Source organism: Eurosta solidaginis, chromosome 3 (assembly GCF_040869045.1).
Source record: "Eurosta solidaginis isolate ZX-2024a chromosome 3, ASM4086904v1, whole genome shotgun sequence".
NCBI lineage: Eukaryota > Metazoa > Arthropoda > Insecta > Diptera > Tephritidae > Eurosta > Eurosta solidaginis.
In genome coordinates, this window is record NC_090321.1 from 234,421,650 (window position 1) to 234,447,209 (window position 25,560).

At 34.0% G+C, this 25,560-nt stretch overlaps 1 long non-coding RNA gene across 5 annotated transcripts in view; it reads left to right on the plus strand.

Annotated features, from left to right (window-relative positions):
* Positions 1-25,560, plus strand: part of LOC137245248 (uncharacterized) — a 563,221-nt gene that overhangs the window by 294,191 nt on the left and 243,470 nt on the right. Inside the window, exon 3 of one of the 5 annotated variants that reach the window (XR_010951278.1) lies at positions 5,194-9,233. The exons of the other annotated variants lie outside the window; for them this stretch is intronic. This is a non-coding gene — a long non-coding RNA (uncharacterized lncRNA). Of the gene's footprint in view, positions 1-5,193; positions 9,234-25,560 lie in introns of those variants that run through there. 5 annotated transcript variants of the gene reach the window in all.

Below are 25,560 nucleotides of genomic sequence, written 5' to 3' on the forward strand. Positions count from 1 at the left end.
AGAAGATGGTGGGATATAGCAGACTGCGATATAGACACAACCCATTCCGAGATTGATTCTAATGCATTTGAATTCTGTAGAATCAATAATGGGTAAATTAACCTCAGCTGAAGGTACAGAAGAATGTACCGCAAGCAAAACTCCACCTCCAATTCTGTTCAAGCGGTCATTTCTGTATATTTGGTAATCATGGCAAAGAATCTCTGAATTAAATACATGAGGTTTTAGCCAAGTTTCAGTTAAAGCGATAATGTTGTAATTGCAGTTAAACGATTTCAAATACAATTCAGTTAGTTTAGTGTTTAAACCTCTAACATTTTGATAAAACAAATTTAGGACCGATTTAACATTCAGTTTTTTGATGCAGTATTGTAATGTGGAAGTGTAGCAAGATTTGAAATATTAGTATTACGCCTACGCTCGAATTCCCGCACAAAAGCACCGGGCGGCCAAAAATAATTATTTAATATAGTATCAAAATGTTGTGCGGATACATCAATCCTAAAAGACGAAATATCCCTAGGATAGTTAAAATTGAATTTTCGAACTGTCACGTTTTCAAATTTAAGCTTAGCGATGATGTACGACTTTAGGTCCTCTTTTGTGGTGTCTTTATCAAATCTTGACACAAAAACAGATTTTTTAATAGGGACAACAATAAGATTGTTAGACGGCGGTTCGGATTCCGTAGAAGGGTTTTGTGGATCTTGATTATCTTTTGCAGAATATTTTTTAGGTTTTGTTAAAGAAACCTTGGATGAAGATGGCTGAGCTGGTAAGGGATTTGGAGATGCCAGATTTATTAATTCGATAGTTGGGGGTGCTGTAACTACGGGTGGAGGAACTTCAGCAACGGCATTGAGTGTCGGAGCACTTGAGGAGGCATTACAATTTCTATGTTGGTTTACGTTAGTTAAGTCATCCGAATATTTGAAAGACTTAAATAAGTTTTCATACTGGATGAATTTCTTGGACAGTGCGTCAATTTCCCTGCCTATTTCAGAGAACCCATCACGAGCCTGTTTGAAAACTTTGAAAAGATCAATGAGCAACTTCGCGGAAGAAAAAGATTTTACGTTGCGGTTTATTGAAACCTACGAATGCAAAGGTCGGATGGAAAAAAAAAATTGCCAAAAATCAGGTAATTTTCTTAGTGGCTTAAGATTAGAATCTTATTATATTAAAATTGAATAAGCTACAAAACTGCATACTCGAAAAAATTCTCAAAATTCTTAGAAGAACGTTGACAAATTTTTATGAAAATTCACAAAATTTACAAGCAATAAAAAATAGTCATCCGAAGACATGTTTACGTCTGCACGCTACGAATTTTCAATACAAATTAGTGATGGAACGATATTTCGCTATTGGTGATTGCATCGCCGCTATTGACAAATCTTTATAGCTATAGCTATTTCAATCCAAATATATCAGTGATTGGCGATTTTCCTTCATTCGATTCTTTTGAATGACAATCACCTCTGGCAGAATATCGCCAATAGCGATTGGCGATTTTCTTTCACATGAAATTCTAATACTAATAGTGATAGCGGGGATGCAATCATCGATAGTGAAATATCGTTCATCACTACTCATCTGTGTGCTTTACTTTCGGACTGAGTAAAAAAGTTTATGCACATCCGGATCCCAAATTGTTAATCCTTCGGTGAGGGCTAAACATAGGGAAGTCACCCTACATTCTGAAGGTCCACTTGGAGAAACAGTACTAAAATGTTACTCGTGTGGTGTACGTAATGTATATGAATTGGGATCAAGAACAATGGAAGCTACTTATAACTGATCGTTCGTTTTTGCCGTGGTTGGTTAAGGTGCCTACCGAACAAGAGCAGTGGCGTGCACGACAAAATATCAGCAGCACAAATAAACAAATTAGAGGAATTATGGAAGGAAAATATTGATGCAACATTTCAGGATTTAGAGAAGCCAGGTATAGATACTGAACCACCACAAGTGCTATTGAGTTATGAAGATGGTTATCAATACGAGAAAGTTTTTGATCCACTTGTGCGCCTGGAAACAGAATACGATAAAAAATTAAAAGAATCGCAAACACAGGAGGGTATAGAAATAAGATGGGACGTTGGCCTAAACAAAAAAACAATAGCATATTTTACGATTGCTAAAACTGATTCTGACATGAAACTAATGCATGTGTTATTCATAAGTTAATACTTCTAGGCTGTAGCCGTTAACAGTTTTATAAAATTTGTGCTTTTGATGGAAAAATAAAAGAGCTATAGAAACATATATCACTCGTCTTATTGTAAACAGATTAACTCAAAATCTAAGTGTTTTGGGAGAATGCAATTCAAGCTTTGTCATATGGTTTGTATATGATTGAATTCCCGGCTAATTTCTAGGGCACTGAAGTGGGTGGCTAATTTTCTGCTAAAGAATATTTTTTTAATAGTTTGAAGAATTTGCTATATTTTGCTCTGTATTTTTCAATAAAAATTGATTCACTTTACTATACAAATATTATGCAGCCAAATACAATTTTAAGAATAAATTCATACGGAGTATTTCTGAATACATCATACGGAGTATTTCTGAATACATAGTATAATATAGTAAATAAATCATGTTTTTATGGTGTTACATATACAGATTTATTTCGGGTTGATTCATCTTACATTTAAAAATCAAAGCATTTTCAATTAGCAAAATTTATAAAACAAAGATGCATAGACATCTATTTCAGCTAGTTTCATCTCGTTGAGTGTAATACGAGACTGAACATATTATCGTAAGCCAGTTAATAATATACATCATAACATCTCAGAAAATTAGAATTTCACATTACATCAGTTTACAATAAAAGGTACATATTTTTGTCTTTTTATTCCAATTTTGGTTCATATATTCTGTATACTAAATTAATTTTATGTATAACATTCAATCTACTCCGGTAAACAAACTTAAATATTCATTTTATATATATATATATATATATATATATATATATGTTATACAAACAATTGCCGATTCGCTTATCAAAGATAAATGAAAGCGATCGCCATAGCTATAAAAAAGAGCCATATCTATATTCACTGATAGCTCAAAATCGCTGTATCGCTCATCATATCTTTTGTATAGAATCGCTTGTTAAAATAAAGCGATCGCTAAAGCTACAAAAAAATAGCCGTGATTCAAAAATAGCCATATCTATTTTCACTGATAGCTTAAAATAGCCATATCGTCCATCACTAATTCAAATGTCGCTTGATGCTTTCTGCTTGTGTGGTGGCCGGGCAAGCGACAATCACCCAATACGCACACAACTACCCGTTGCTATGGTAACCATCAAGCAAATTTTGTGCGTTGCCCGGCAGCTTAATATGAATTTAAAATTACACTACTACAAATGTCACTGCTGACACGCAAACTACCCTATGTGTGCTACCTTTGCTTTGAGGGGAAAACCAACAGGCCTCATATAAACAAACTGAGTACTCAGACTTGTTCTCGCGAGTAAATGGTAGCGAGCAACATTTTAACTAAAAAATGCTCACGATGAAGATTAGGAAATATGAGCGAAGTGTAATTTTTATTGCCGATATTCAAAGTGTTTACCAAACTGAACAATTAACTGAAGTTAGAGTTAAGGGTATTTTTTGTTTGTATACATTTTTGGTGAGATCTTTGTTGGTTATACAATAAAAAATAAATTAAATTAAATAAAGTCAGTAAACATAAAAAAATATAAAAAAACAAAATTTAATAAAATAAAATTAAAATAAAATAAAATAGAATAAATAAATATCAAAAAGAGTAAAACGAAATAAAATAAATTAAAATAAAATAAAAAAATCAAATAACATAAAATAAAGTAAAAAACAAAAATTTTAAATATTTAAAAAACAAATAAAATATAATAAAATAAAACAAAATTAATATAAATTAAATTAAACGAATAAAAGTAAAACGAAATAAAGTAAAATAAAATAAACTAGAATCAAGTAAAACAAAAAACTAAAATGAAAAAAAAAATTTATTAAAAACATAAAATATACTAAAATAAAATAAAACAAACTTAAATATTGTAAAATAAAATGAAAAATATTACATAAAAAAATAAATTTAAACGAAAATAAAATGAAAAAATAGACTGAGAAGCAAAATAAAATGAAACAAAATAAAATGAAACAAAATAAAATAAAACCAAATAAAATAAAATAAAATTTTATTAAACAAAATTAGACTTAATGAAAAAAAATTACTAAAATAAAATATAAACCAAAATAAATTAAACAAATAGAATAAAATAAAATAGAAACCTAAATGAAGTAAAAAAATAGATAAAATAAAATAGAAACCTAAATAAAGTAAAAAAATAGAATAAAATAAAAAATTAAATAAAATAAAATATAGCATAAAATATAACATAATAAAATAAAGTAAAATAATATAAAATAAAAAAATAAAATAAAATAAAACAAGCTAAGATAAAATGAAAAAAAAAACAAATAAAATAAAATGATAAAAATAAAAAATTTTAAGATCGCGACTTTTAAATAATTAAATATAAGGAGGAATTATTAAAATAAAATAAAACGAGAAAAAAATTAAATATAACAAAATAAGTGAGAGAACTTTGACGACAATCCTGTCATCTGAAAAATCAATTGTAATATGTAGTTTTAATTTAAAAGACTATCCGTCATTCCTTGTCAAGTTTAGTTTGGAGACAAACCAGCTTCGTCGTTGTTCCATATTCAGTGCCATTTTTTGTTTGAAGAAAATTCACAAACGTACAACTCCGAAACAAATTTTCCTCCAAACTTAGCCGCTTGATATTTATGTCCTTCTCGTTTGATGTTTAATTTTTAATGTCTCCGAAATCCATTGATTTACTCTTGGTGAATAACCCCACTCAATACTCCATGATATCGAATGGCTGTTCTATCGACGTATTATAACAGAATCTCAGTGCTCTAAAAGTTTTGTTCTGACTGATTTTTAACTTTGGTGACACTGGTGAATAGTTTAAAATAAATTAGGTTGGTATGCTGTTAATAACGTCGGGGCTCAACTTGTTCTTCGTAGGATAAATTATATTTTCACTCATGAATTTAAAAGTAATGAAAAATAGTAAATTAAAAAAAAATATATATATATATATATATATATAAACTAAGCATTAATTAAAATTATTATTTGTTTTCTTTTCAGGTAAGCTTACACCGGATTTGAATTTATGACCAACACCTAGATTCTATTTTATGATGAAGTGATAGTTGGTATGTATGAATATATAATCCCAAATATCGATGTAAGTATTATGTATCAAATGTCTGCTGATTTAGAGTTGTAAACTATATTTTCGTTAGAGAAATAAGTTGTCTTTCATAACAAAAAAAAAATTTAATCTTATAAATAAAAGTGTATATATGTATGTGTGTGTGTGTGCTTTATAGGCATCCAAAGTAAACAAGCGTTCTTCACAAAATTTTCAGGATAGGTTCACGTGGTATTTTGCTGGCTATAAAATGTGGGCGACGCCACAGCCAATAGAAACCTTTTTTTGTCGAAAACCCGAGTCTGTTATTATTAATCTCTATACAATTTTGAAAAAGTGAGCGGTGCGAGCCCCCATCGCTTTATTATTTAAAGCAGTTATACATTCGGTATAGAAATTCCAAATATAAACAAAAAAGGAAGGCTAAATTCGGGTGTAACCGAACATTACGTACTCAGCTGAGAGCTATGGAGACAAAATAAGGGAAAATCACCATGTAGGAAAATGAACCTAGGGTAACCCTGGAATGTGTTTGTATGACATGTGTATCAAATGGAAGGTATTCAAGAGTATATTAAGAGGGCCATAGTTCTATAGGTGGACGCCATTTAGGGATATTGCCATAAAGGTGGACCAGGGCTGACTCTAGAATTTGTTTGTACGATATGGGTATTAAATGAAAAGTGGTAATGAGTATTTTAAGCGGGAGTGGGTTTTAGTTCTATAGGTGGACGTCTTTTCGAGATATCGCCATAAAGGTGGACCAGGGTGACCCAGACCATCATCTGTCGGGTACCGCTAATTTATTTATATATGTAATACCATGAACAGTAATCCTGCCAAGATTCCAAGGGCTTTTGATTTCGCCCTGCAGAACTTTTTCATTTTCTTCTACTTAATATGGTAGGTGTCACACACATTTTACAAAGTTTTTTTCTAGAGATATATTTTGCGTCAATAAACCAATCAAATTACCATATTTCATCCCTTTTTTCGTATTTGGTATAGAATTATGGCATTTTTTTTTTCATTTTTCGTAATTTTCGATATCGAAAAAGTGGGCGTGGTCATAGTCGGATTTCGGCCATTTTTTATGCCAATACAAAGGGAGTACAGATAATTACGTGAACTGAGTTTAGTAAAGATATATCTATTTTTGCTCAAGTTATCGTGTTAAAGGCCGAGCGGAACGACAGACGGTCGACTGTGTATAAGAACTGGGCGTGGCTTCAACCGATTTCGCCCTTTCCACAGAAAACAGTTATCGTCCTAGAATCTAAGCCCCTACCAAATTTCACAAGGATTGGTAAATTTTTGTTCGACTTATGGCATTAAAAGTATCCTAGACAAATTAAATGAAAAAGGGCGGAGAAACACCCATTTTGAAATTTTTTTTTATTTTTGTATTTTGTTGCACCATATCATTACTGGAGTTGAATGTTGACATAATTTACTTATATACTGTAAAGATATTAACTTTTTTTTTTTTAATTTGACTTTAAAAAAATTTTTTTTTTTAAGTGGGCGTGTTCATTCTCCGATTTTGCAAATTTTTATTAAGCATACATATAGTAATAGGAGTAACGTTCCTGCCAAATTCCATCATGGTATCTTCAACGACTGCCAAATTACAGCTTGCAAAATCTATAAAATACCTTCTTTTAAAAGTGGGCGGTGCCAGGCCCATTGTGCAAAATCCATTCTGCCTCACAAGTTCAACTCACCTACCAAGTTTCATCGCTTTATGATAGAATCAAGGAAATATTTCTCTATACACTCGAAAATACTTTCTTAAAAAACTTTGTAGATATAACAGGTCATCTTAAATTATATTCGAAATTCATGACGACCATTCTCTTCTCACATAAATTAACTTACTTTTCTATACATATGTATGTATGAATATTTTATTTTAGTATACTTTGATGTGGTTATTTTTTCTTCCCATTTTTTCCACATAATTCATTCAAAATGACCACAAAATTGAATGCGAATGTCATTGATAAACTCAATTAAAGCGCAAGCCAGTAGAACAAAAGTTTTACTTACTACATCAGTGGTGCACAACGCCGGAGCATGTTTGAGCATAGAATCGAATGAAGTGAAGTGAAACAGAAGCTGATTGACTGCTTTACTGATTCTCTGTGGCTGCGCTCACACGACATGGAGGTGAACGACGAATAGTTTTTCGAAGCGCTCGAGTGCACCACTGTACTATATATAATTTGTTTATGCATTGCATACCTTACCACCCTCGCTAGAAATGGATGCGGCGACATATGCCGTCTTCCAGTGAGTTTTACAGCTCCGGCTCACGCTCAATGCTCACGGGAATGCTCTGGATCATTGAGAGACTTGAGAAGCAGATGCCGTGAAATTTGCGCACACGTGAAATGTGATAGGCAGATGTCGCCGCTGTTTTTCATTTAACTCATACGGCGGAAGGCTAAGCAGCGACATCTATTTTTGAAAAAGTAGGTTTCTTAAGGGCAGCGTTGCCAAACTTAAAAGAAATAATTAACAAATTATCTGGCTCACAAATTGAACCAGACTTCTATCTGGATTTATCTGGCTCAAATAGTTGTTGTTGCATTTACATGCAGGCTCAGGATTTTTCATCGGATGACGGCAATAGTTTGCTTGCACAGTTTGCGAATTTCGGAAATTCGTACTGCGGTTATTCACAAAGCGGTGAATACGACGTTGATGTTGCGTGCGTTATGAATGTACATAGGAACTGACATCCGGCGACATTGTGCCACATACACACACTTGACTACTGTACAAATAAGGCGACAGGCACAGTTGCCAATTGGAGAGTAAGTTAATCAAATGGATCGCATGGCATACAATCAGTCATTGTTAAAGTAGATAGCATTATTGAGGTGGAACTTTAATTTTTGTAGACGGGATGGTGAGAAGCAAGCAGTTGATGACCAGTGTCATGTCATGTTAGTCATTGTAACGAATTTTATTAGGTTTCCGCTATGAAAGAAGCACGTGACGAATTTTGGTATGAGTATATATAAATAGTTTTTCGTTTATAAATGTGTTTTGTCTTCCCGTTCGTTGGTGTGGACGCTCCCTTAAAACCAATACAATCAAATTACATTTGCTTTATGACTTTGAACGTTTAAGTGCTTTATTGTTTATTGTTCGATTATTTGTGTCTTCGTTACTAAAATAATTCTTATGAAGACGGATGCATATGTATGTGTATGATCAACGAGTTTAACGAAACATAAATGTGGGCAGCTCCTCTTTTGTGAGCTGTTTCACAGCAGCCACTGGATGGAGGTCATAAAGCATTAAGCGATCAATTTAATTAGTTTACATATTTTGTAAGTGTAAATGTGAGTACTTTAAAATAAATATGACGTGATATGTTGTATGTAAAAAATAAACCTATACTGAGCCGAACAGCAGCTAGAGCCGGGAAGTTGAAAAATCGTTTAAGATTGCTAGCAATTCTGTTGAAGCAGTATCTATGCTTGAACTTGCTAGTGCGTACAGTGCGACAAGTCTAGGATGAATCCGGGATGAGTCGCAAAGGAGTACGCGACTATAGCGAGTTCTGATCTCTTTATATGGGTAGGAGTGGTCCCTTTTGTTTGAGCATATCCTATGGAGAGACAATTGTACCTGTTTATGCCTGAAGGGGTTGTGGTCCTCTTTATACCCCTACGGATACTGTCCGGCAGATCCTTTTTGTAATGTTCGACACTTCCTCTTTGTACTCATATAGGAAGTGTTTGACAGGCCCTTTTTGTATCCATACGGGCAGTGTCGAACATAATCTCTTCGTGCCTCTACAGCCAGAGTCACACAAGTCTCTTTTGTTCGCTGTACGGAATTTCGTACGGATTTTATAATTTTGTAAACTCTAATAAAATATTCTTAATTTTTTTCGTATTGGTGTTGCGGAATATTAAAAACAAAACAAATATTGCGATAATGGAACATATGGTCCTAGTATTTTATGTTTTCAATAACATTTAATCTTTTCATTGTATTCATTTCGATGCAGTTTGTTTATTAATGTTTTTTTTTTTTCAATTCGCTACATAGATTTCAAACTTACTGATGCCAAATATACCCAAAAGGGACTAGAGGGGTTCAATTATAACCCAATGTGGACAAAAGAGATCAATCGCAGACCGCGCTCTTTAGGGATTTATCGCACGATTTTTTGCAGGGTGGATTTGCAATAATATCAAAGCAAGGCAAAAAAGGTTCGGTAGAGAGAGGAAAGGAAAAGAAGGGAAAGTAAAGTAAAGGAAAAGAAATTTAAACGAAAAATTTGTTATAAGTGAGCTATGGAGGAGTTACGCAAAAGATCTAGAACCAGGGGGTTGGCGCAGTGATGCGGAAATAGCAGGACATTTATAGTCGTACATATAAAGCGATGGCTCCAAATTAACGAAAGGGGTTGGTACTGCTGATTGCTGTGTCGATCCAAAAACAAGTAGATCATACAGCCTGACGGATCACTGCAGTGTCATTCAAGTGGAAAGTGTAGCCGTGAATAAAGCAGCTTAAGCTAAAGTCGCGTTAATATATATAATAATAGTCAGGCGGCGATCAAGGCAATAAGCTCACACAGTACTTCACCAAGTAGGGACCTGAAATGCGTTAGGAGCATGAGAGGGACTTTGCTCAGGCTGGACTATACATCTTTGTTTGGTTACCTATCATATAGGGATAGAAGGTAACGAAAATACCACTGAGTTGGCAAAGGAGGAGGCTAAATCACAAGGTGACAGGAATTGGAAGACAGAATGTGCATCAAAATAGCGCCACTTAGGTTCTGTCTTTTCGGACGGGCAGCACAGCAACCAACCAACCAGAAATGTAGAGACTGGTGGCGTACGCTAAAGCGGATGCTTATCAGGGGATGGTTTCAACTCATTGCAAATTAATTATGGTTAAATGTTCTAGAGTTTGGTTTCATATATTTTGTTGTGTTCTGAATGTGTGAGAGCGAGTGAGAGAGAGAGAGAGTGAGCTGTGAGGGTTATGTTTATATTAGTGCGTTGATGGCAGCATAGCTATTAGTTAAGCAGCGACACAATCGAAGTGCATAGTGTACAAGTACAAGTGTGTTGACTTATCTGTCAAGCATTCTGACAGGCACTCGCTGGATTCGGAATGACAGCGAATTCAAAATGGATACCATTACCGAATGCTCCGAATGATTGAAAAATTGAAAAAGTCCATACGATTGGTAGTCAAAAATGTTGTCGTTGAGACTAAAAATGCGACTCTAGACCTGAGATTTCCATCAGGTGAGCGAGGCTGTTTGTAGTTTTGACGTTTATCGCTTAGTGAACACACTTGGTATAGGTACACTATGTCGAAGTGTGTTGAAGTTTTCTATATCGAGGCTGTAATGATAGTGTAGATATTTCTTGCGACATACGATACTAGCAACGCAATATCAACAGCATCGGGGCTTCAATATGAACGTATATATAAAACTATCCATGATATCACCACGGTTGATCTTTTAGCGATTTTTTCATGGAGGACAGTACATGGATGTATGTGCATGGCACGATGGTTCTTTTTATATTTACAACTGGTAGCAGATAAACCACATCTTGAAAGCAACTTCTTTGAACTTTCCGGCTGTGCAATCAAAACACTTTCATTGCGCATCTGACATTCGTTCTTTGATGAGGAAGACAATATTTGAGAAGAAGTTCTCACTTCTACTACAATTTTGACAGCATGTTTGCGGATATCTGCATGAGAACTCTAGTTAGTTAAGATTATACTTTCCTCCTTTACATATCGTCACTTTTGCGAGCCGATGATTTCAGCCTGTAACTTCCAAAGGACATTAACCAGCCGAAAAATATTATAAAGCAGTTGAATATTTGAGACGCATGCGCTAAAATCAGATATAAATTTGCTTTGAAATGTAGGTTTTTTGGCGGAACCTATTCTCACCGACTAACTTCATCTAAAGGGTTTAGAGTGGTATTAAATGTTTTGATTTATGAGAGACACCAGCATCCGAAAATAGCCAATTCCATTGAAAAGAAGAACAAAATTAAAAAAAAAAAACTCGAATGTCGGGACCACTGTGTTATGAGGCGCTGTATGACTACATAGTTGAAGTTCGTGAATGAATAAATGCTTGAATTAAGTTTCTATGAACTGAAGCTGTATACATCAAACTTAAGTAAAGCAAAATACCAGAACATTTATGTAAATAAGAACTAGACCGTGGTGCATATGCACACGAACTAGCAATTGAAGGAAAAAGTAAAAAAAAAGATAATATATCACCTACACAGCCGCATTGTTTGATAATATGTGGAAGACTGTTGATAAGAAGAAAATAACGTACCGTTGTTGCTGTTGTTGTAGTGATGAGATTTTTGGGGAGTGCTATCGATGTTGATGGCTATTAGCTGGATATAGATCCTGTAAATTCTGGTAACAATTATGCCCAACCATCTGGAGAATGATTTAATACTTGAATACACTGAATATTTTAGATCATCCCACCTTTCGTTCCATGAGGAGCATTGGATCGCCAGAGCTTCGGCTGCTAATGAAACCGGATACTTTGGGGGTCGGTGACGTTGACAACTGGGTTGGGAAAGTATAAACTGCGCTGGCATTTATGTGGATCTTTTGGATATTTAAGTCGCCTCTTACGCAGGCATATCTGCCGCAGGTATATTCTAAGCCTCATGAATATATGCAACTTAAAATAGATTGAACTAACTATTTGTTAATAACTTTTTATATACGCCACTTACAAACCTTGACCACTGCTTTTCATTACTTCAATTTATTCTTCCTTTTTTCATGACGGTGTCAAATTGACAGCTTTATTTTGTTCGAAATATTGTAGCTCAGTGGCGGACAATTTTGTGGCTATTTTTGTTTTGTTGATATTATGCCAAAATTTTTTCCTGCTTATTATGGGAGCATGTAATGCTCTGCTGTCTTAAACATTTGCCACAAATCTCAATTTCTCTTAGCTGTGGTGTTGGTTATTGCTTTTATTGTTGCTCTTGCATGTCCTAAGGCCTCAAAGTGCGTTGTATGTGTGCGCGTTGATATCGAATGGACGCATTGTTTATATCTTAATTTATTTTTGTTTATTTACTTAAGCTTTATTCGGCTATTAGTGGATCGTTAATTTAATGCTTCAACAGCATATAACATAAACAAAGGGTGCATTAAAGGCATTTACGTAGATAAATGTAAACAGGCTGTATGATATGCATGTAATCATTGGTGTGTGTATGTGCGTATGTGTTGGAGTAACGTGTTATTTTAACTTGAGTTCGGATACCACTCTATCCTAGGATAAAATAAAAAAAAAAATGTCTTGAGAGGAAGGGTTGACGAAAAACGAAGACAATTAAACGATGGTACTCTGTTTCAGGTTGCAAGCCTTTAAAATATGTCGTAATTAACTTTTTGAATAACTTATACTAGAAGCCCAAGATAGCATTGGAAACTGAACTTAATATATTACTACGTAAAATAAGAGAGCATGACAAAATATGACAAGATAACAAATACCATTAAAATATATTAGAATTTAACTTAACATAACACAATACAAAACCACAAATCATAAAACATGAAATAACATGATATAACATAACAGAACATAACATTTTAGTAACAAAATATAACCGAATATATATCATAACATAACCTAAAACAACAGAAAATAATATAACAATACATAACATTATATAACATAACATAGCACAACATAACATATTACAAAGTTATTATATTACATACCATATCAGAATATAACACAACAAAATAAAAAATATTTTACCATAACATGACATAACCTTACATAATATATCATAACATAAACTGACTTATCAAAACATCATGCTTATCGTAACGTCACATAACATTGAAAAATAACATAAAGTATTAAAGCATGACTTGAAATAACATATTCTGTTCTCCAAGTACTGACAAATTTTGCAAAATTACTGTAAAATAAAAGAAATGGTATCATCTTTATAAATATCGATTCCACTGAATCTTAATGCTTAACTCCCTATCAATTTTATCATAGCCACAAAACCATCCATGCTGAGTGGTCACGTAGCATTCACACAATTGACAATAGAATTTCTGCAGGCTGTTAATCGCAGCCTTGTGTGATTTTTTTGTGATCCACACATGCGGATGTTTAACAGTAAAAAAGCATGAAGAAATAAATAAATAAAACCAAAAATGAAAATAAAATCAAGCAAAATTTCCAAGAAATACAATTGTCCTTTGATTGCCTTTAATGTGCAAATAGATTGGCAATACTGGCAGTAGATACTATTAAATAATCTGATATTTGACAGATTAGATTGCGGCGACTTTGAGTTTAATAAATGCAATTTTAGAAAGTTTTTGGTGTGTGCGTTTGTGTGTATGTGTATGTATTTATTGTGAACGTGATAAGTTTATGTCTTATGATATTTTTTAACGCTTTTGTTATAACTCCAACTGAGCTAGTGATATATAAATAAAAAAAGATCATAAAATATTTAGCATAACATAAAACAGCATAATAAGATGTGCATTAATCTGATATAAGATATAGACATTTCCATTATATACGGCCTTATTAAGAGAATGTCTGAGATACGTCCTTCTTAGCAAAACTTTTAAGCTACGGATAGGTCGATATCTTAACATTACGAAATACAATATAACATAAAACAATATGATAGGACATCCATAACCTTACCAAATATAGCATGACACAACATAACACAACATTATATAAAACGATAGCTATAAGTCAAATCGTATCGTATCGTACCGATCTGGAAAATTTATTCAATAATTGCTTCACTACTTAGCAAGAAGTGGGTAGATAATAATTCTGAACAACGTTTCTATTTTAAATCATACCAAAACATATCACATCATAGCATCTAATTTTATAATATATCAGTAGCATCATATCATACGATAACATAGTTGTTGTTGTTGCGATAATGAAAGTCTACTAACTTGCGATAACGCAAGTCATTTAATAATAACAGGTCCTGTTACATTAGTTTGGGGTGATAATTTTTCTAGAACGTCGTGTAGTTGATTGCATTTCATGTTATCTGATATTCTACTGGTATTTTATTACAGCATAACATATCATTTCATATCACATCTTAGATTTCTTAGAAAATCCCATCATATCACCCAATATTACACCGTATAACATAAATCATATCATAATCATCTCTTAAGCCAATAATGTTCTTCGTCACAGATCGTAAAGCGTAATATGGGCCCTGGAAAATGTATTCAATAATGGCTCCACTACTTAGCGAGAAGTGGGTAGATAAAAATTCCGCTACGGAGTATCATTCCCCGTTTGAATTTTAATGTTTTATTTGAACTTAAACCAGAGCATAACCCATCATAGCATCATATATTTTACTATATTAATCTCATGATAACAAATGATAATATAATCAGATCCTGTTGTATTAATTTGGGGTGATAATTTTTCTTGAACGTCATAAACTTCATTACATTTCATGTCATCTGAAATTCCACCCTTATCGTATTACATCATATCGTATCATTTTATATCACATCATATCATATTATATCACAGCAAATATTTATATAGAATAAAGTACATGACATTGACAATCATATCCAATCGCATTATAACAACCCATATCACCCCCATATCACATCGTATTATATAAATCATGTCATAAATCTTTCATGGTATTCTAATCACTTTTATTGAATATTCAGCCTAATCTGGTCGCAGCTGGCTGATCATGTGATATATATACCACATTTGTGTAATGCGAATAAAAATTTTTAAAGTAATTGATTAGCGGTAGTTTTTCATCTCTGGCTACGGAATATTTTCGAGTTTTAAGTTCTGCGATATCTCCAATCAAATGTTAATAAATTAGATCACTTCTGAAAATGCTAGGAAGTCTAGCGAAACGTTATGTCGAAAAAATGAAATAATATCTTTATTTGCATTTAAAAGACGATTGGTCAAAAAGCCTATTACCAACAAGAATCTATAAAAATGATTAAAATTGTTGCCAGATGTATACTCAAACACATTTATACATTAATACCAAAGAACATCACATCATAGCATCTTATTTTATATTATATCAATCATAACATATCATATGATAATATAATGACATCTTTAACATTAATTTCGGAAAATAATTTTTTTCTGGGACGTCGTGAACATGGTTGCATTCCATTCCATCTGATATTCTACTCTTATGTTACATCTTATCATATCATTGTATATCACATCAAATCTTTTCATAGAATACATATATCATATCACATCACATCATAACACCCCATATCCCATCATATCACCCCATATCACATCGTATCTTATAAATCATATCATAATCATTTCTTATGCCAATAATGTTCTTGGTAAACTTTCGTGGTATTTTAATCAACTTCATTGCATTTCAAAACTCCAAGCCTAATCGGGTCGCAGCTGACTGATCATAGTTGCCGTAATGTCTTATATGCATACCATATTTGTATAATGCGAATAAAAATGATTAAAATTGTTATGCCACATGCATACGCAAACACATGCACACATGCGTCTATACAAAAAAATAAACTACGCTTAAATGGGAAATAAGCGTAGTCCACTAAGTTGAACATTGAATTGAATAGGAAAAATAAATCTGCAAAAAACGGAAAACAAAAATAAGCTATTTATATATGCAGTAAGCATGCGTTTGACATTCATAAATAGCAAAAAACAGAACGAAAAAAAAATTTCTAAAATTATTTTATAGGGAAATTAAATTATGGTTATGGCATGCATGTCTGAGTGTGTGTGTGTGTGTGTGCATTTATGTGACTGTGCGACTATATATAATCGTTCATATATGGAAATTTGCATTCTAACTAAAATGTCTGTGCTATGGCAGAGGCGACTTATAAAACATAAGCATAGTTGCGTACAATGACGAATACGAAAGTAAAAAAGCAATTTTACTGGCAAACGACACACAGACGCATACGAAAATAATAAATGCAACAATAATACTAAAACAACAATTGCAATGAATTCTGCACAAGAAAAAAAAAGAAAAAAACTAACATCCACGAGCGCATCGCAATAATCGTACATAGTGTGAAGTGCATTATGCATATCGCATGCTAATTTGCTGCAGCATTTCACAATTGTTAACGCGCCTGCGCTTCAACAGCACTTGTGGCTTCCATGTGGCTGTGTGCCTGTGTTAGCCTAGCCTGGGTCACGCCGCCTACGCATGCGTGGGGGTTTAAATGGATTTTGTTGCAAATTGCTTATAGCGCAGTGGGGTTGAGCTATTATTGCGAGTGCCAAAAAAAAATACAACCTATATAGCACATAAATATGTATGTGTGCATATTCATTGAAACTCATAAACCTTTGTAGGAAATTGCGTTTTGAGTTTCTTTATTATTTCGATGTTGTGTTATGTTACTTTGAGTCAAAATGTGTGAATTATATTATTATTACATATATATATTCCCTTTTTCTCTAATGTTATATAATGTAATGTATATTGTTGTGATGTGTTATGTTTTGCTTTGTTATGTTATGGTGAGATGTGTTATGTCATGCTTTGTTATGTTGGGTTTTATTTTTTTGTCTTATGTTATGTTACGTAATGTTGTGCTATGCTACGTACAATATGTACATATATATGTACAAGAAGTTAAATTATGTTAATATTACATATTATATTATTTTCAGTTATGCCGTGATATGAATTGTAATGTTATTTTATGTTGTTATATGTTATGGTTTGTTTTCTTATGTTATGTTGGTTAATGTTATTCTATATTATGTTATCTTATGTCATGTTACGTTATGTCATGTTTATTTGCGTTCTGTTATTTTATGTTATAACGTAATTTTTTTGCAATGTCTTGATATTCTGACTTATATGTAATTTGGTATACTCGAAAAACGTCACTACTAATTTTAGCTATATTTGCTTTTCAAACTTGGTCGGAATTATGTTGTCCTTATTTACGTTTTGCACAAAACGCCTAAGTAATCAGAATAATCAAATGGAATGCTCTCAAGCAGTAAGTCTTATTTTCTGGCTAGTTCGAATGTTATATACCCAGCTGTGTGCAATATCAACATGATATTTACAAGACTTTTGATTTACGGCTTGCACAACTTCTTGTTCTTTCCTTTATCTAAATGTAGGTGGTGCCACGCCTATAATCAAGTTGCATCACTTTTTCAGTTATTGGTAATGAATTATCGAATTTTTTCTATTTGCGCGAAACTTTCGATTTCGAAAACGTGGCTACCATTCGATATCGCGCATGTTCAACTCAAATATACTCGCATTGTCCGGGAACGAAATGAAATTTGAAGTATTTTGTTGCTGCTTTGCCCGTGACTTGAACCCAGGAGCCTCGGTGTGGCAGGCAAATCAGTTCAAGGGCTAGTTATGCGCAATTCAAAGCTTCATGGCCGATTTGTTTCCCTCAAAATCAATAAAACACAAACACCGCTTTCAGCATAAAAAAAGCATTGTACTATACGCGACTTTACGTCAAATTATCAATATAAAAACCAAACAAAAGAGAAAAAAGTGAGAACCAATATTAGTCAATATAATCTAACGCACACAATGAACAAGTCATCGTAACGAGAGAGAGGGAAACGAACAATATTAATTGTAAAGAGAATCAAACGAACGAGTTGAGGTTTTTGTTATGTTATTTGATAATGTCACGTCACGCTCATATTGCAGATTGGACATTCGCAAAGCTAAATCAGGTTAACATCATTCCACATCTTTTCGATGTCAAGCTCACATATGTAAAGTCAAATTGTCACATGCGTCACCTTGTGAAATGAGTCATAATTAAATCCAGTGTCACTGATCAAGTTCTGTTGAACTAGCCTTAAAATATTCCCCACAATTTGGGGTTGAAGACATATACTATATATGTACCAAATTGAGTTTAAAAAGGAGTGCAACGACCCATTAAAATGGATAAGTACCATAACACCGGAATGAATGCAGGCGATTTGGAGTTCAAAACTCAGCACCCACAAAGCAAGTTGAAGTTCTTCATCAAATTTAGAAACATTACCTAGTAACCTTTGCCGAGTGCAAATTTTGTAAATTGTCTCTAATATCAATAACATAAATTAAATAACTTTATAAATGTTTTAAACTTTTAACAACAAATTCCCACTACTAAACCTCACTCAGTTACGTTCGTGTTGCCTTCCCAGACCCCATCATATTCTCATCACAGAAGCAGCCTTGATTTGATCAATTTACCCTCCTCCACAATTGTTATACTACAAAATATAATAATAGCACTTCAACTCGATAATGGTTTTCTAGGCGCTCTACCCTCGATTACGTCTGGCTTTATTTATATTTTTCCTGATGACAGCAACTGTCACTTCAAATTTTCATTTCGCATATCAACACATTTGAAAAAAAAATACGGGCACGCATACATATAAACTACAAGTTGTTGACAGTTTTAGCGTAAAAAATTCAAAAGCAAATATTAGCAGCACAAAAGTAACGAAAACAACAACACCAATGCAAGCAATAACAAAAGAGAAAATATCTTTATTATTATTTTTTTTTAATTCTAAGAGTAAAGCAAAATGTTGCATATAACCACAACAACGCACAGTTAGAGGGTGACACATCGATAGTAGATATGTAGTGCGAGTACTTGAATGCGAGTGCTTACTGGCGCGGAAGTAGTTTGGGGAATTATTGTGGCACAAGGGTATTTCGTTGTAACAATTTCGAAACGAAAAAAGGCGCTGCATTAAAGTGGCGCTGTTGCGCTCACAAAATGCATACGACTTTGCTGTTTACTTCTCTTGTTGTTGTGCATGTCCTACAACTCTCCCAAGTGGTATTTGTGTGCGCCTCAGTGCCTTCAATACTCAACCAGTCAGTTGCGCATTGGTGGCTCAATGCCACAAAGCGGGATATTTTGTAAATTTTTTCAGCAAAATTTACTAGATGCAGTTTTTATAGAAGTCAACATTTTCTAAACAATTTTTCAAAACTTTTAAAATTTTGATTTGGAGTTCTCAGAGTTTTTATGGATATACAGTTTTGTGGTCCAGTAAATTTTAGTAGAATAAAGTACAAAACATAGATGTATGATGAAATCAACAACACATAAGACAAATCAATTGATTAAATTAATAAATAAGGTCAGTTGATTTACTACTCACACAATCACACTTCTTTCCACTACAGTACTGAATGTTGATGAGCCTATTTTAATTTTAAGTGGCTATTCATTTTGTTATATTGGTTTTCCGACAAGCTGGATATTTGGTGTAGATTGCACCGGCTTTCAGTCATCCCTTATGAAATTTGGTTTGAAGGCAAACTGGTTTCGGCGTTGTGCCATATTCAGTATAATTTTTCATTCTGATCTGTTGTTGTTGTTTGTCTTGTATTTATATTTCATAGGAACAACTATTTTATGTGGTCATGACGTCACGGTAAGCAAAATGTCTGCAACTACTTAGGTTTGGTGTATCTGAAAGTTCTCTTGAGACGATTTGCGTCGTGCTCCTTTTAATTTTACCTGCAAATACGTGTTACTGCTATTTTTCTGTTCGCTGCCGTATTTCTTCATTCAAAAATAATTCTTAAATGTAATATTATCATGTAGAGCTTAACGGAAGTGTAATGGGAAGGCAAAGTTAAATTTTTTTGCTCTTTCATTTTCCTAAAAAAAATTGTCTTAGATCACCTTGTAAGAAACATCCCGACAAACAAGTTTGTAGAATAGTTTTACAGTCCGTAGGTCCAAATATGAAAACCAATTTCACAAAATTGTTATTTCTGATATTTTTAATTAATTTATGCATTTTAATTTCACATTGTCTGCGATATTAATTAAAAAAAAAATTTAATATTAACTGTTATACTTTACGGACAGACTCGATATATGTATTTCATTCTTAGTTCGAATCAGTCCGCCAAAACTATTCGTGTCTACTCTCATAGAAAATAGAGTTGCTACTCTAGCCCAATTCCTTCCCCAAATTTTTAATTTTATGAAAACTATTCCGGAAATGTCTCACCGTACTTCCCTGCCGCCTATGCAACGCAACACTAGTAGATCTACATTTCTATGTGCCACTTTTTTTGAGTTTTGTTTTTGTGACGGCATTTATTTTCCATTTCGTTTTTAAAGTTTTTTTTTTTTTTTTTTGCTATTTCAAATTAAATTCGCGCTTGTCACACAACATGTTATTTGCATACACTTTGACTTTCAGTCAACAGCAATTTCGCATTTTTTCTCAGATTTTTCTTTTTCTAAAAGCACTTAAGCTCTACTGCCACTAACTACTTTGCTGCATGCGTCCGTATGGATTTCATTATTTTCATTTCAGTTATTTCTTGCTTCTAAACAACTTTTTTTTTTAATTCTACATTCTTTTTAATGCTCCCAAATATCTGTCTCATTCTCATATTGTAGTTGTTGTTCTGTTATTAATATTTTCGTTGCAGTGCAGCTTTTTGTTAGTCAAGGCTGCGATTGTTGCTGATGTCGCTTAATTTGAATATTGTCTTAGTTGCTGTTTTTGTTGATGTGTTTGTTTTTAGTGTTGGTATAGCTTAGCTATATTGAGCATAATGCCTCACATCCATTTTTCAATGTTATTGTTGTTGCTGTTATAGTTGAAGTTCGTCATTTATTTGTTGTTCGCTGTAGGTATTTGTTTTTGTTTTTCGTTCTAGTTTTAACGCTTTATCGTCACCTTGATTGTTGTTGTTCCTATTGCTAGTACTTTCATTTAGTTCTTGAGTACTAAAATTCCCATTCTGTTGTTTACTTTCAACGATAGCGACAACAATTTAATGCTTCGAGTGTCCTTTAGTGTTTTAAAATCCACTTTTGCTTCACGGAGTTATTCGCGCACTTCAGCGGCGGAAATATCAAGTAAAAGTAGTTGCTTGCAAAACACAGTTTTTTTGGTATTTTTATACTTCTTTTGCAGTTAAAGATTTTTTCTTTTGTTATTAGGTAATATTAAAGGAAAAGATTTTCTGAAAGATTCTGAGAATTAGTTTCGATATTATGGAGACACTTCTTTTCATGATTTCTTACAAAATCTTCAACGTTTTTGGTAAAAGTCTTAATGAAGAATTATTGAAGAAAATCTTAATATCGGTTCTATATTTTGTGCATTATTAATTTTTCGGGTTGCTTACTGAATACAGTACCTGAACTGGTACTTGTTTTTATAAATATTTAGGATTATAGCTCTCTAAATTAGGTTTCTCTCTTCATTTAACCCTACTGGTCCCTGTTCCTCTTCCTATCTAAATCGCAATCTATCGCTCTCTCTTCCACTATCACTTTCTCTTGCTCTCCCTCTACCTCTCCTTCTACCTATACCTCTGCCTTTACCTCTACGTCTTCCTCTACCTCTAGTTTTCACTCTACCTTTACCTCTACCCCTACTTCTACGTCTTCCTGTACCTAGCCTCTACTTCTTCCCCTATCTCTCCTTCACACTTTCACTCTCATACTCATTCTCCCCTTTCTATACCTGCCCCTCTTCTTTTCGCTATCATACAACCGGTTTTTATGTTTCTCTAGCTCCTCGCGTAAGCATCTCATACATTTTTACATTTCTACCTCTCCACGTACCGTGGTAAGCTTCGAGGTAGGTGCTTTCGAGGTAGTTGCTTCCAAGCTTGGAAGCCAGCCCAACCCTCGATATTTTTTAAAAAACAAGTTTCGTTTTTTAATTGGGCTGGAAAGGTTGGGCTTGGTTAAGAGACCTGTGAAAGCTTAACATAATGAATTAAAATATAACCATAGGCATCAGATGAAAGTATGACATAAAAATGCACAATATATTATACAGCATACTCTCCTCAATGCAACCCACTCAATTTCCTCCCCAGAAAAGAAATAAAAACATATACGTATATAAGCACGTGAAATAAGTATTTAATGTTATTGACAGTTGTAGTTATGTATAGCAATCAACAACAAATACTGATGTGATGTCAACCATAGCGCCACAAACATCATACGCAGTCGTCTATCTCACTTCGACACCTCGACAATGTGACAACGTGTCACTTTGACACATTGGCGTTTTTGCTGCGAATATAGATACACAAACACACATCATTAGAACGCATCATATCTTCGAATACTCATTACATAAACATAAAAACAAGTTGAGCATAAAATTACATTGAAGTGCATAACTTCAGTTTAATGTGTTGTAAAAGGATCTCAAGGCTGTGATGCGGATACGCACGTTAGGGCATTGGGCTAAATTTTAATGTGGGCCTTGTTGGTACTCTAATGGTAACAAAGTATTCGATATTTATTTACTGTGTCACTGCTGTAGCTGCTGCTTATATTGTTGTAGCACATTTTTACTATTGTTGTTGGGTTATAAAATTCTTTTTGTGTAGTGTGTTTTTCAATAATGTAAACACGCATCATATGTCAATCAACATCAGTATGAGAGTCAGTGTAGATTTAGGTGTGCGCTTACATACATATAAACAAAACCATTTACATCACCACTCATATACTATAAACGACAAAAAATTAATTTACTCAGTGGGAGCGTTCTATATATGCTACCATTCTGCGCGAAAAAATTTCAATAAAAAGTAAAAATTGTAACGAGAATATTTATTAAAAATGTAAACCTATTTAAATCTTTTCCCACCGAGAGTGGGACTCAAACTTGTCCCCCTACGTTGATAGATCGGTTTACGAACATACTCGATCAAAGCCTTTTTTTAATTGATTGCTGTGCTTCCCGGACACCAAAAATCCGAGTCCAAGTAGCGCACGAGATACCATTTTAATGCACATTTCTCCTGGAACCAACTGCTGTTGCCCATTCCAAACATTTGGTAAAGACAATAAAACTGCTGATATTTTTTACAGAGCACTTAGTTACTTCCTTAAGTCCGGGCAGTATATAAGTGCCCATAGTTACAAACCTATTGTGCACTAGAGCTTGGTAGCCACACAAGCAGTGCGCGACTGTTTTTTTGCTGCCTCCCTAGCTATAGCTGCTGTAAATGCCCATTCTCTTGGCATGCAGACCAAGTGGCCAGTTTCATCCTAAATATTTCTTTCCTTGACCTATTTGGTAGATCCTCTGTTCTCCGGCTTTCGTAATTCGGCCACATTTCCTTGGTTATCTTGCAGGTGTCTGAGAGTACCCTTTGGAGACTGCTTACTCCTTGAATCTACAATGTATTTTTTTTTATTGATATAAGTTGATGATTCATATTGACTGCCTCCGCTGCATCCAGCAGCGCCCATACCCTTGCAAGCTCGTAATCCTTTTCATTGCCCTCGATGTTCCTGTGATCAGGTACCCATATACGAGTTAATTTTGCGAAGTTAGCTGCGGCTTGAAGCGCCCTCTTTTAGCTGCTGACGGCTTCAGACGAAGTGAAGGAGGAGTTGAGCGCCATGAACGATGCTTTGCTATCGAAGTAAATGCACACCTCGCACCACAGTTTCAGCTGCCGATTCATTAACATGAATAGAAGGTTGTGAAAGCCTTTTAGACCAAACCTGGCCAGACATAATGCTTTCGAAGCGCCCCTGTTAGTATTTCACTTATTGTTGAGGAGAATGAACCCGATACAGCAACTATGACGTCGTCTGCATATGCAGGTATCGTCAATAAATTTTATTGAGCTCCAGTGGAATCTCGTTCAGCGCGACTGCTCACAGATGCGGTGAGAGAACTTTCCCTAGGGAGTACCTCGGCTCACAAGTTGTAACCAGCACTGATTTCGTTCATTGCAGGTAAAGCTGTGTATGCTAGTCCTGTCGATGTCGTTGGTAACCGCGCTGAATTCTATGGTGTTGACGGCTACCTATAAATCTTAAAAGGCAGCCAGAGTGTATTCCTTTCAGTATAGGAATCTCACTTTAGTAACCATGAGCTCATGGAGGTCAGTTTTGGTAGATCTGCCTTTCATGTGCGCCCTGTCGTGGAAGATGTCAGAAGAATAATTAATATTTAATGTATTATTTGAGATGAAAGATAGTTTGAATAGTTAGTTATCTTCCTTGTGATGCAAGCAGCCTAAAACTGCTTTCTCTCCACTGGTGTTTTTAATTTTCACCAAGGTACCTGCGGAGCATTGCTACTAGTAGACTAAAACTGCCTAGGCTTAATTATGATATTGATTATGCGATGTGATAATGCCGATGTGATGTGGTAATACTGATGTGATGTGATATCTAATACATATTTTTTACACAGAATCTATAGTAAGGTGTTATTCATCCCAGCAATGTAGTTAATATAATTTTATGTAGCAAGGTTTGTTCTACATTTAAATGTAAAATATTCTTTTAAAGCGTTGGCGCTTCCGCTTATTGGCGTTGCATAATTTATTAGCAATTTCTAAAATTACTTTTTATTCTGTTGCGTCTAAGTGGCGCTTACATCAAATTATTTCAAGACGAGTATGGAGAAGCACGAAGAAGCGAAAAGATATAAATGAAAGATATAAAGGAAAAAAAAAATTACAACATCTCAAGTGCCAGTGATAACCGCCTACAAGTAAAAGTTAAAATGCGATGAACAGCAACCTTCGACGCAATCTAAGAAATCTCATTGTAAACTTCAAGGCATGACATGCGTTTTGGTTTTATTGTTTGCGTCGATTTAAACAGCTTTCGCTCTTATGTATTTCAGATTTTTTTAGTGTGGTATTTGCCACTGAAATTGTTTCTTCCCTGCATTTTTACACGCTAATTTTGTAACCCAAAATGGCATTTAATTGTTAACGAAATTGCAGACAATTGTCTGGCAAGCACAATAACGGCATGACAGGTAATTGCTATGTAGTTACATAAAAATGTATGTATATACATCAATTTGTACGACATTTGGGACAACCATAAATGGTATGCAATCATCATACGCTCATCATCAGTGATAGAACGTTACCGGATTCGTAGTAGATTGAATGCTTTTCTCGAAACGCTTTAAGATCCACTAAGTGCTTGTTATTAATAAGTGATTTAAAAATAAAACCGAAAGACAATTTTTTTTAACTTTTACTTATGCAGGGTGTTTCTATGGGATAACTAGCTAAGCGGGGTTGTAGTAGAGACTTACCGTCGGTGGCCAAGTCAAGATATGAAATCATGCTTGACGAGTTTGAGAGCGATTGATGAAACTGTTACAGATACTGCAGTCGAAAACTTCAGGCTAAACGATGTAACGCCTCTCAACAGGCTTAGGCACA